Source organism: Lolium perenne, chromosome 1 (genome assembly GCF_019359855.2).
Source record: "Lolium perenne isolate Kyuss_39 chromosome 1, Kyuss_2.0, whole genome shotgun sequence".
NCBI lineage: Eukaryota > Viridiplantae > Streptophyta > Magnoliopsida > Poales > Poaceae > Lolium > Lolium perenne.
In genome coordinates, this window is record NC_067244.2 from 260,113,468 (window position 1) to 260,127,500 (window position 14,033).

The following is a 14,033-nucleotide window of genomic DNA, read 5'->3' on the forward strand; positions in this document are numbered from 1 at the left end:
TAGTCTTTGTGGCCTTGTAGCCTTTGTGGCGTGGTATCCTTAGTGGCGTGGTTGCCTTTGTGGAGTGTGTTAGCCTTTGTGGTTTTGGAGCCGGTTGTGGCGCGTTGGTGTCTTGGTGGCCTTGTTGCCATTGTGGCGTGTTTTAACCTCTTGTGGCCTTGTACTTGAGAGCCTCCGTGTTGTGGAGTTGCCTCAAGCTTGATACTTGGGAGTTTGCCCAAGCTTGTACGGGTTCGGTGACCACCCTTAAGGGTTCCTTAGTGGATCGAGGCTTTCCTTTCGTGGAAAGGCACGAGGAGAATACGGTGGCCCTAGTGGCTCATTGGAGTGCCTCGTGCCTCCACACCGCTCCAACGGAGACGTAGCACCCTTGGGTGTGAACTTCGGGAAACATCGTCGTCTCCTCGTGCAGCGGTTACTTCTCAACCCGAGCTCCTTTATCTATGCGCTTTAGCTTGTTATATCTATCTTGCCTGATGTGCTATACCTAGCTTGTTATCACCTTGTTGCTCATCATGCTAGCTTAGGTTGTTGGTGCTCTTAGGCAAACCCCTAGTTGATAGACCTTGAGCTAAACTAGTAAACACTTAGTAGTTTTATTCCGCCTAGTTTAGTTCTCAAGTAGAAGTTTTTATACACCGCCTATTCACCCCCCCCTCTAGGAGACGTCCTAGTACAATCAATTGGCATCAGAGGTAGGGCTCTCTTATCTTGTTGGGCTTCACTGCGTAGAGACTAATGACGTCGGCTAGAGGATTAGTGCACATTTCCTCTTTTACATTTGATGGCACTAACTATGATGCTTGGAAATCCTACATGCTTGATTATTTTAGGGGCATGCACCCACATGTGGAGCAAATTCTTGATATGGGTTTTTCTCCTCCTAAGGATCCACAAAATCCATCTTTTGAGGAGAATAAAAACTCTTATCTAGATGCTCAAGCTACTAAAGTGCTTTGCCGTGTTGTGAGTCATGTAGTGATCTCCTCCATCGCGCCCTTCCGGAGTGCTCATGAGTTTTGGACAAAGCTTCGAGATACATATGGTGGGTCCAAGACCATGGAGGATGATCGTACTCCTTCCACTTCACCAATGTGTGGTAAGACATAAGGTAATGATATGGTGAGTGGTGATGAACATTGCATTTTTGATAGTGAGCCTTCTCTTGATGATTCTTCATTCATATCCCATTGCAATGTTTCATCTTTGGACTTGAACACTTGTAGCACTATAAATTCTTTACATGCTAGTGTTGGTAGTCCTTGCATATCTTCATACCATGATGATATCCTTGCCTTGTCTTGTTGCCATAATGATCATACTTTGCTTTCCTCTAGTATTTGTGTGACTAACAATGTAGAGGGAACCAAGGATACTATGGGCCAAGTCAAGATCTTGGATGGAGCTTCAATTACTTCATCCTCTTCATCATCTCATGGTTCCTACACTTGCCTTATGGCTAAGGCTTCTAAGGTATCTCCTTCCTTGGAACCCTGTCTATCTAGTGATGATGAGTATGTTGATATGGAAGAACTTAATGTAGCTTCCTTAAACATGATGGGTGAGTTAGTTTTCCATGCTCTCCATGATAAGAAATTTGCTTGCTCTAACTTCATGAAAATCTTGGCCTTTGCCATTGAGAGCACAAAACTAATTGAGAAAATGGAAGAGCATGAGCGAGAGTATGCGGACGAGATTGCAACTCTTAGTGAAGCTCTTGAAGAACAACAAACCACCAATGAATCTCTTGAGGAGACCTTTACTCTAGAGCTATCTAAAGTAAAGGAATCTCGTGATAGAGCTTTAGAGGTGGCACATGATTTTCAAATTAAAAATGATGAGCAATTTAAGGCTCTCAACCTAATAGAGCTTGCTAAGTTGCCTTCTCCTTGTGCTATAATTGATAATGCTTGTGCTACTAACTCTACCTCTTGTGAAGCATCCATCTTGAAGGAGAATGTTGAGCTAAGGGCTCAACTTGCTTTGCTAACAAGCAATTATGAGAAATTGGAAGAAAGTCATGGAAATCTTGTGAGCCTCATGTGAATACTAGTACTACTTCTCAATATGCTATTTTGCCATGTGCTAGTGCTTTTAGTTCACCCACTCATGCTATTGACTCATCTTGTGGTGAACTACCTTCTATGCCTTGTTGCTCTACAATTCTATGTGCTAGTGCTACTAATTCACCCACCCATGCTATTGCTATATCTTGTGGTGAATTACATACCTTTCCTTGTTGCTCTAACAATGAAGCTTCCACTTCCTCTAGTACTTGTGTTGTTACTAACCATGTAGGGGAAATCAAAGAGCTCGAGGCCCAAGTCACTTCTTTGAAGAAGGACTTGGTAAAGGGTCATGAAGGGAAGAGATCCCCCAATGACAAGTGTGGACTTGGATTCAACTCCAACGACAAGAAGAATTCCACCATGCACAAGCGGAAGAAGGACCAAGGGCATGTGAAGGACCCCGCCAAGATTGTGTGCTTCAAGTGCAAGATTGAAGGGCATCATGTTAGATCATGCCCCTTGAAGAAGAAGCCACTTGGCGAGAATAAACAAGGGAAGCGGCCTCAAGATGGAGCTCATGGTCTACCTCAAGGCCAAGCTCAAGTTCTACCTCGACTTGAAGAAAGGCCGCTACCCAAGAAGGATCAAGCCAAGGCTCCCGTTGTGGAGAAATCAAGTGAGAAGAAGGAGAAGAGAAGAACATGCTACATATGCCATGAGAAGGGCCACATCTCCTCCTTTTGCACTATTGGTAACTCATCCAACCCTATCTTGATCGGTGGTGCTTATTCTCTTTGCAAGCATAAGGTTGGAAATGTGCTTGCCAAATATTTGGGCACTCAATGTGTTTTCTCAAAAAGAACCATTTGGGTTGCCAAGCCTATTGTGACTAACTTCTTAGGACCCAACTTGGTTGGGGACCATCAAGCCAAAATTTGATCAATAAATACATATGGAGGGCATGGAGGCTTGACTAGTTCATGAAGACTTAGGGGATCTTCATCATTCTTATTTCCTCAAGTCAAGTAGTATCCCTTTCATCCTTTACCCATGCACCTCCTTGCGGTAACGAGTCCTCAACTCCTTTACATTCAAAGTTACTTGCCCCCTTTTACATGTGTTGGTTTTGTACCTTGCATCTGGTTGTGTATGTTGTGCCTCCTACTTGCTTATCTTGCTTACATGCATATATATGTTGGGTGGCACATCATGTACAATTGTTCTTTGTCGAGCCTATTGCATCTTTTTGATATCTTAGTTGTTGGATCGTGTGAGAGAATTAATGGACTATCCCATTTTGGGGGAGTGATATGCTTTGTGCAGTTCACAATCCTAAAATGTGCGACATGATGAATTAAAATTCCATAATGTCCATTAATTATCTCACGTGGTTCTTATTTGCCTCTTGCACGAAAAATGTCTTTATCACATTATGGGGGAGTATTATGCTTTGTGCATCTTACAAGCCTAGAAAATGTGAACACTTGAGGTTATGTCACATAGAGTAGATATTTTAGATTATCTTGTTCCTATGTGACATGTTTGCTCAAAGAAATCCCTTTTTGCCTAAAATGCACTTATTGCTATTCTCTTTGATTTTGTCTTCCTTGCTTCTTTTGGATCTCCTTATTTCACTTGAAACTTTTTAGTGTTTTGATAAACAATGGTTGAGTGATGATCCCGCATTTGTGCATTTTGTATTCAAATTCAAAATTCTAAATAGTGCACTAATCTTGGGGGAGCTCTCCTATGCTTGTTAGAACACTCTCTTGTTTCAAGAATTTGACTTTGGAAGACAAACCTTTTCTTTTCGGTACTTTTGTGCCATCATGAAAAGCGTTGAGAGTTTGGTTTATTTGGAACCTTGCTTTCTTTGGGAGTTGTTTATCTAAATATTTATATTTGGCTTTATTTCCTAAAATGAGATAAGTCCTTGAGCATGCTTGTTTTGGATATCTTGCTCTATTTCTCTTGTACCTATCTTGTGTGTGCATGTTTCTTTGTGGATAAATATCTTCGTGATGTTGTCCACTTAGAGAGACTTATATACATGAGAGATGGTACATGTCTTTTGATATCCCTCTTTGTTGGAGTCCATTCCTTTATTCTTATTTGAATCTTTGATGGCTGCACAAATATCTTGGTTATGAGTGCTTATGTTACCCTATTTGTATCTTCACGCACTCATACTTGTTTTTGGCACAAGCTTTGTTTTTTACTTGCCTCTTATTAATCTTGTGTTTCTTTTTGGTTCATTGGATTGCTTGCTTCATTTTCGAAGCTTTCTCACCTTCATATCCTCTTGCAATCTTTGTTCCTCAATATAGTTGGATTCCCTCCTGGTATTCGTCATTGAATACGTGCATTTGATTTCACTCACATTATGAGAAATGCACACCTTATGGAAGAATTCTAACTATATTGGCCTTCCAAACCTTTCGTCCATTTTGGCAATCGATGCCAATGGGGGAGAAGTTTGGAGGGTTTGAGGGAATTGCTTTTGTTTGGTTCTTAAGCATTTGCCTCTCATGCTTGCATTTGTTGCTTTGCATGGTTGAATATTTAGAGGATAGTCCGCTAGGCTTTAATTGCCGATATATGTAATGAAATTCAAGTTCATTCACACATGCATATATTATGGGGGAGTTTGTTCAAAATATTCAACTTGGGTTGTTCGCTAAATTCCATATTTAAACCCTCTCAAAGAGATTGTCAACAATTACCAAAATGGGGGAGATTGAAAGAACATGGAGCCCCCATGTGTGGTTTTGCTAATTGATGACAATCCCTATGGACTAACGGTTGTGTTGAGAATCTATCTTAGGTAGTGTCCGTAGCCATATGTCAGTTTCAAGGTTGCAAGAGGGACAAGATCGAGTATGATGAAGACGGTGTCGAAGAGAGACGAAGACGGGGTTGAAGATGAAGAGGGATGAAGACGGCGTAGAAGATGGAAGAAGACGGTGGCGTGCGTACAAGATGGATGAAGACGGCGTAGAAGATGGATGAAGACGGTGGCATGTACAATGATGAAGAGGGTGAAGACGGAGCTTGCCGACTCGAGTGGAACGCGCAAGGACAAGGTTTGTGCTCGATAGGAATGGGGGTCGCATCATCGGAGAGAGCTCAAACCTTGCATGCAGTGCATCGTGTTTCTTGGTTGTTCTTTGTTCTTATCCATGAGATGGGTTAGAGCTTGTGATTCATTCTCATGACAAGCTCTAGCTCATTGGAAACGGATTTCGGATGCATCGCATGTTGCATGTGCGAGGGTGATGATTTTCCCGATATACCATATTGAGAGGTTACACCTCTATGACCATCAGAAAATCATCCCCCACTAGTTTTCATATTTCCAACAAAAATTGGTTTCACCTCATTTGGATTTTCTTAGCTCAAGATATCGCCTTTCCGTATCGTCATATTTGAAAAAGAAAAAGAAAATGCTTTTTGGGCCGGACCGGTACTACCGCTTGAAGTACCGGTCCAAATACCGCTTTCGGCTTCCAGACTCCCTGGACTCAAACTGGTACCTGACCGGTAGTACAGTAACATAGTTACGGTACCAGGCCGGTACCGGGCCGGTACTACCGCTCTCTCAGATCCAGATCTGCTTTTTTGGCATAAGCGGTAGTACCACTCTGCAGAGCGGTACTACCGATTTGGGGCATTTTCTGTCTGTTTCTGCTCAGTTTGCGCGCGAGCGGTAGTGAAAAGCGGTAGTACCGCTCGGGCGCGAATCTGACCGTTTTTCAGCCCCAACAGTCATATTTTTGGCCCCCCTATTTATACCTCTCTTCCACCTTCGACTCAACTAGCTCTTCCCTTCCATTCTCTCTCCTCCATTGTTGACCTTGAAGAGCTTGTTCCTCCTCTTGGTCCCTCCACTATTTCTTGCATATTTTTGGGGGAAAGGAGAGAGGAGATCTAGATCTAGAGCTCCACCAATTGAATCCCTCTCCAAGTGAGGGGATCTTGCTAGATCTAGATCTTGGAGTTATTTGGTGTTTCTCCTCATATTTTGTTGTCCGTCCCTTATTCCCCCAATGGCTTTTGTAGCTTTGTTGGAATTTGGGAAAGAAGAACTTGGGCATCTTAGTGGTGTTCTTAGCCATTGCATTAGGTGCATCGGTTTGGGTTCTCCCGGGGTTTCGGTCTCGTAGATGGCGTGTTTGACCTTAGTGGCGTTGTTGCCTTCGTGCCCTTGTTACCTTTCTGGTGTTGTAGCCTTTGTGGCGTGGTATCCTTTGTGGCGTGGTAGCCTTTGTGGCCTTGTAGCCTTTGTGGCGTGGTAGCCTTTGTGGCGTGGTTGCCTTGGTGGAGTGTGTTAGCCTTTGTGGTTTTGGAGCCGGTTGTGGCGCGTTGGTGTCTTGGTGGGCTTGTTGCCATTGTGGCACGTTGTAACCTCTTGTGGCCTTGTACTTGAGAGCCTCCGTGTTGTGGAGTTTCCTCAAGCTTGATACTTGGGAGTTTGCCCAAGCTTGTACGGGTTCGGTGACCACCCTTAAGGGTCCCTTAGTGGATCGAGGCTTTCCTTTGGTGGAAAGGCTCGAGGAGAATACGGTGGCCCTAGTGGATCATTGGAGTGCCTCGTGCCTCCACGCCGCTCCAACCGACACGTCGCACCCTTGGGTGTGAACTTCGGGAAACATCGTCGTCTCCTCGTGCACCGATTACTTCTCAACCCGAGCTCCTTTATCTATGCGCTTTACCTTGTTATATCTATCTTGCATGATGTGCTATACCTAGCTTGTAATCACCTTGTTGCTCATCATGCTAGCATAGGTTGTTGGTGCTCTTAGGCAAACCCCTAGTTGATAGACCTTGAGCTAAACTAGTAAACACTTAGTAGTTTTATTCCGCCTAGTTTAGTTCTCAAGTAGAAGTTTTTATACACCGCCTATTCACCGCCCCCCCCCCCTCTAGGCGACGTCCTAGTACATTCACTCGGAGGATTCAGCTTCACCCTCCGAGGCTTGATACGTGTCGTCCTTACCGGAACCATCACCGGAGTTATCATCTAAGCGATGTGCGCTGGACACGGAGCCTTCTCGTCGACTTCGTCTTCCTCATCATCCTCGTCGTTGAAAAAACCAGGTGGAGGAGCATGCTTCACATACCAAGCGGAGTGATGCACTCGCTTGGCAAAGAGCGTGTCGAAGCCTTCGGTCTCCGCGAGACCCTTCTTGACGTTGGTACCCTTTGGGACTCCGCGTGCAACAGTGGCAAAGTTCATGGCGGGGAAGTACAACTTGCACATCGCCAAGGCTATCGAGGCGGCTCCGTGAGCTGAGGATTCTTGCCAATCTCTGATCAGATCCGGCACCATCTTCATCATCTTCGTCATCCGGTCGATGATTGAGGTGTGGGATCTCTTCAGGGACAGCTTTTCCGCGTTACCACGGCAGGATTGGAAGAGATTGTCGATGGAGTTCCGGGCTTCCTCATATGCCTCCGTCCTCGAAAGGGCAGAGTCGTTGGTCCATTCAAAACCGAGACATGCTAATTCGTACAAAACAAACGAATGATTAGTTTCTGGAATAGGATGAAAATCACGCAAAGAAGATACCGGAAATACGAAGTCCTTACGGAAGAACAGCTCATCAATGCCGTTCGCCTCCACCTCGTAAGCCTTGGCCATTGGCGCCAAAGTTTTGACCCTCTGGTTGCTCGCTTTGAGCTTCTCGGCTAGCTCCATCATAGCCTTGGCATGCTTCTCCTCGAGTTCCCTCTTTTCTTTGGTTTCTTTCTCAGAAGATTCCTTGAGGAAATTCTTGAGGGAGGCGTGCTCGGCCTTTAGCACCTCGAGCTGGGCAGAGATTTCATCAATAGAAGGACGCTTGGCAAGTTGTTCTGTAAGGCGGAAAGCAAGATGAAAATAAATACACAAAGAAATTTTCCAGTAAAAAGTGTGTTGAGGAGCTTGAAGCAAAGTCGGAACCCTTACCCTCGCTGTCTCTCAGATGGGTCTCGAGGAACGATATCACCTTCTGTCTCTCTGCATCCCTTTTGTGCAGCCCCTCGATCTCCGCCTTCTGCTCCAGCACCATCGTACGCAGATCTTCGTGAAGCTTACGGGTGTTCTGTGAAGCAAATGGAAAAGGTTAGCCGGAAATTTAAAACCTGGGGGGCTGGACGCGAAGTTCAAAAAATTCTTATGCTAGGGAATTTTAAGTTTCCGCTGAGATCTATTGGTGTTGATGCAGTTAAAGCATCGGTTCACATATTTTACTCGGAAAATTCTAAACCAATGCTTGGGGGCGGGGTTACCAGGTGCAGGTGCTTGTGCTTGGCGAAGAAGGTTCTGAGGCTGCCCTCGAGCGCCGTTAGATACTTTTGCTCTGACTCCGGGTTCACCCACACTTCATTCATTAAGTTTGTCATATCTGAATGATGTTGTGATAGAGAAATCTGTTGGAGATTCGGAAACATATGCGGGTGCGTCTGGGGCGTACCAGTCGCACCGCTCAGCAACAACTTTTTTTTTGACATCATTAGCCGTAGCTTCAGCCAAGGTAACGTTGGTGTCTTCCGGCATAGGTTGGGATGAGGAGGCGCCCTTGTCAGATTCTGCGGTAGGTTCCTCCGGAATATCATCAATGTTGATGATGTCTTCCGGGTTTTGAGCCGTGGAAGAGGTGGCCTTGGGCGGAACCCCCGCTTCCGGAGTAATTGACATGTAGGCAAGTGAAGGCTTGGACTTCTTCTTGGGATTCCTAGGGGGCTTGCTTCCGGAACTTTTGTTGCGTATCAAGAAAAAACATAACACTTAGCATGTGCTGAGATGAGATGCAAAAGTAATCAGCCAGAAGTCAAGCACTTACGAGTGCGCAAGGAAAAATTGCTCGATGTTCGGTTGTGAGTGCTTGCTGGTGTCAATCTGTTTGAGGCGCTCCTTTTCCTTCTCGGCTTTCCGGGTGGCCGCAGCGCTTGCAGCTTCACGTGAACATTTCGGAGCCGGGCCGGAGGTTGCAACCCTCTTTCGTTTAGCAGGAGCAGGAGCTTCAGGGGCCTCCGTGTCCGACGCGGCCTCCGGGTTGGTGTTGCCGGAGTGCGGAACTTGGGTTAAAGTTCCGAGATCATTTTCCTCGAGGGCTTCAAGCTGAACATACAAAAGCAAAGTCCTTAGACAAATTTGCAGGAGTGCAAAGGGAATTGATGATTAGTCGGAAGACTTACCGTGGTGCCGGCGCCACCTGTCTGAATGTCAATATTACACACGTGAGAGCGAACGTCATACGGAATTTTGATCATCACCCGGATCTGCTTGTCTAGGGCATCGGAGGAGAGGTTGTCCTTGGAGGCGCGCATGGTGTCGTTGCGCCCCGTGTATTGGTACATCAAGCGATCTCGATGTTCCAGTGGTTGGATCCACTTGGTGAACCAGGACATGGTCAGGTCCTTCCCCGACAGGCCGTCCTCCGTCAGCTTACAGATCCGCCCGACGCCCTTGTCAGCTGGGGCGACTGGGAGAAATGGGGGCATTGGGACCAGGCAGGAGTCTCGCTGGCGGGTCCATCCTTAAACTTCGGCAGCGTCTTCGATCTAGCCAGATTGGAGACATCCTTCACGTAGAAGAAGCCTCCGGACCAGTATCTGACGGATTCGTGACGATCCGTGTGTGGGTAGACGCGGAAGGGGCGGAGCTTGAAGGTGATGCTCCACAGGTGGCCAAAGACGAAGTCTGCGGGACATATTCCTTCTTGATGCCAAAATAGTATTGGAATAAGGTTAGCTCGGGGGCTACCCGGAGATGACCCTCGCACTGGGTGACGTGGATGGTGATGGCGAGGATGCTGTTGGGTGAAATGTTGTGGGGCTGCAAGTTGTACGCCTTAAGGATTTCCATGAAGAAATCGCTTGGCGGCAGCGAGAACCCGCGTTCGACCAATGCCTTCGTCAGAACCCATTCTCCGGCTTCGCGCGCTGGGATCAGGGCACCCGGAACCGTTCGCTAGGATCCAGGTTGAAGGAAACCCTCCGCCTCGAGGTTTCAGAGTTCACTCTCTGTAGTGGTGCAGGGCCACCGTTGCCCTTTGACCTCGCCTTTGCGAGATTGAGCCTTTGACTTCTTGGTGGCGACCTATTCCGCCTTCTTTTCCATCTATTTGGATCCGTCTAGTTCTTCTGGGTTGGCCGATGTCCCTTCAATGTTCTTGCCGAAACCCTTAGAAGGATCCAGCTGAACAAGGCTGAACGGTGGAGGGGAGGAGGAGATGGGCACTGCTGAGATCGGTTCCGTCTGAGAAGGAGCCAGAGTCGAGGAAGACATCTGTAAAATGCGAAAAACTTAGCCGGAACTATTACTACACCCTAGTCATCCCTACCAACACCGGTGAAAAATCTCGAAGCTGAAGAACTTACCGGAATGGTTTCCGCGGAGGTCGGAAATGCCGGCGGTGAGGTATTTGCTGCGGTGGCTCGTCGGACTTAAGAACTCGAAGAACTCAGTACGGCAGCGCTGTGCTCCGGCGAACTTCCGGCAGACTCCGGCGCGATGGAGGACTGGAGCTCGGTGGCGGCGCTAGACGGAGAGGTGAAATGGGGGGAATGGCTGATTACGAGTATGCGGTGAGATATTTATAGGCGCTGGATGAGACTTCTGCTCTGCATCTTGTGGTCGGAACGCAAGCGTCGCGCCGTTGGATGATTGACACGTGTCGAAAACCCTAGCGGTAAAAATGGCTAAGGATAAGTTACCACTCTAACTGCCCGAAAATGACGCCAAGATTGGCGGAACCTTTTGAATCTTTCGGAGATTCCGGGTAAGAATATAAAACGACGAGCCGTTATCTCTGCGGGGGAGTAACCCGAAGATTCGTTATAAAAACGAGGTCGATGGATGAAGTCCCGCGGGATGAAGGTTTTTTCCAGCATGCAAGATGGAAAGGAAAAAATTCATGAAGTTGGAGTTCTTCAATTTTCCCCATGTTACTGAGAGGATTGTCGGAACCAAAGATGATTCGATCAAGGCGGAAACAAGAGGTGAATCTCGGAGAACTCTAGGGGCTACTGTTGTGGGTATACTTCATAGGTGTACCATCGACAGTGCCTAGATCCGGCAGGCCCGGGTGGCCCATAGACGGTGATGGTGGAATGAGGCCCATCGGGAGACCCAGTTGTTGTAGATCAAGATGGATGAAGTCCAGCCCAGGAACAATGAGCCGGATCTACCGACCAACACTGGAAGTCGGATCCGGCCTGGCCCGTTAGGGGTAACCGGATCCAGTACGGCGTATGAAGGGAAGGCCGATCCTTGACGTGCATGGCAATGTAATATTCCGTAGTTAGGCAACTTGTATTCCGACTAGGACTCTCCGTGTAAACCCTAGACCTGTGCGCCTTTATAAGCCAGATCCCGGGGGCCCTAGAGGCAGAAACACAACTCATTGTAACAACGCGAAAGCGCCCAGATAATTCCACACAAGCAGAAGTAGGCCCTGTCATCGTGCAGGTGTTCCGAAGCTGGGTAAATCGCGTACCACCATCCCGAGGACTCTCTGCCCGATGGCCCCTACTTCTTCTTCCCCTCGTGAGGATCCCTCCTCCGAGGTACCGTCGAATAGGCAACGACAGTGGCCTTGGTGTTGGGGGCTTCACGCGCGCGCTTGGCCTCCGATCCGGAGGCTGCAGGTCTCTTCTGTTTTGCGGGAGGAGCACCTTCAGGAATTTCTGCATCGGACGCGGCTTCCGGGTTCGACGTGCCGGTGTGCGGGATCCAGGTCAGGGTCCCAAGATCCTTCTCCTTGAGGGAGTCAAGCTATAAGTACAAGCTAAAGTCCTTAGGAAAATTTGCAGGCATGAAAGGGAAAAGATGATTAGTCGGAAAAACTTACCGTAGGCCCAGCGCCCTCCGTGTATATGTCAAATTGACACGCGTGAGAGTGAACGTCACGCGTAATCTTGATCATAACCTGGAGCCGCTTGTCCAGGGCGTCAGAGGAAAGATTGTCTTTGATTGCCCTTTGACTTCGCCTTCGCGAGATCGAGCTTTGGATTTTTTGGCGGCCACTTCCTCCACCTTCTTCTCCATTCGCTCCTTTCCGGCTTGTTCCGCCGGATCGGTGCTGGCTCCTTCAACGGTTTTGCCGGATCATTGAGCAGGATCCAACCTAACTGGGACGAGAGGCGAAGGAGCAGAAGAGATGGGCGTGGCCGCGATCGGCTCCAACTGTGAGGGAGGCGAAGTAGAAGAAGACATCTACATTGAATGAAAACTAAATTTAGCCGGAGCTGGAACTACTCATAGATCATCCCTACCAACACCGATGAAAAGCTCGAGGCCGGAATACTTACCGGAGATGGACGCTGCGGCGGTCGAAGTTGCCGGTGGTGAGGTTTTGCTGCGGCGGCTCGCCGAACTTAAGAACACCGAAGAACACTGTGCGGCGGCGTGAACTCCGGCAGACTCCGGCACAGGGGAAGATGAAGCTCGGTAGCGGCGCTCGGAGGAGAGGTGAATCAGGAGGAGAATGGTGCGATTAGAGTGGGCGGCGGTGATATTTATAGGCGTGGGCTGAGATTTGTGCTCCGCATCCTGTGGTCGGAACGCAAGCGTCGCGCTGTTGGATGAGTGGCACGTGTCCAAAACCCTAGCGGTAAAAATGGCTAAGGATCAAGTTACCATTCGAATTACCCGAAAATGGCACCAAGATTGGCGGAACCGTTTGAACCTTTGGAGGATCCAGGTAAAAGTTCCAATTGTTAAGTCATTATCTCTACGGGGTAGTAACCCAGAGACTCATTTCACGATGAGGTCAATGGATGAAGTTCCGCGGGATGAATGACTTCTCCGCCTTACAAGCTGGAAAAGGAAGTTTCATGAAGTCGGAGTTCTTCAAGTTTCCCCAAGTTTCCGGGAAGCTTGTCCGACATGAAGATGGTTCGAGCAAGACGGAAAGGGAGGTGAACCTCGGAGAACTATGGGGGCTACTGTTGTGGGGATACTTCATGGGTGTACCATCAACAGTGGCTAGATCCGGCAAGCCATGTTGGCCCATAGATGGTGATGGTGGCATATGGCCCATCGGGCGGCCCAGATGTTGTTGATGAAGATGGAGGAAGTCCAGTCCAGGAACAAGGAGCCGGATCCACCGACCTACTCTGGAAGTCGGATCCGGCTTGGCCCATCAGGGGTAGCCGGATCCAGTACGGCATATAGGGAAAGGCAGACCCTTGACGTGCACGACAATGTAATGTTCCATAATTAGGCATATTGTATTCCGGCTAGGACTCTCCGTAGAAACCTTAGATCCTGGCGCCTTTATAAGACGGATCCCGGGAGCCCTAGAGGCACAACCAGAACTCATTGTAATAACGCAAAAAGCGCCCAGATAATTCCAGACAAGCAGCAGTAGGCCCTGTCCTCGAGCATGTGTTCCGAAGCTGGGTAAATCGCGTACCACCGTCCCAAGGACTCTCTGCCCAATGGCCCCTACTTCTTCTTCCCTCCATGAGAATCCCTCCTCTAGAGTACCGTCGAATAGGCGAAGACACATGGGGACTTGAACCTGGGTGGCTGGATTGTACATCCACTTTCCTAACCAACTAGGCTAGGCTCATTTCTTAAATTAAATAGTTACCTTTTTTCCAAGATAGTACTGCTTGATTGCTTTTTTAGTTCTATAAATTAAATATGAAAATTAGACAATTAATGGTGTGAGTCTATGGTTTGTTTTGAAAATAACTATTTAATGAAGTTCCTCTTCTGCCACATCATGGTTTTGAAAAATAACTTTTGCATATCACTTTCTGTAGTCTGCTAAACACTAACTTAAGAGGAAAAAGTGGTCTTCTTAATCCATGAGGGAGCGCAATCTGCTCCTAGGAAACACACACGTGAAATAATAAAATAGTACAGTCCAATTGTTCCAGAAAAGATTAGCAAAAATAACTTGATTTATATTTCATTCTCGATCTTGCGAGGAGCTTTCAATGGCTGACTTCTCGTAGCATGGCACCCCGCATTGGAATTTAAGAAAAGGAGCATCACACACAGAAGGGCAAGGCAAAGAGTATCTATAA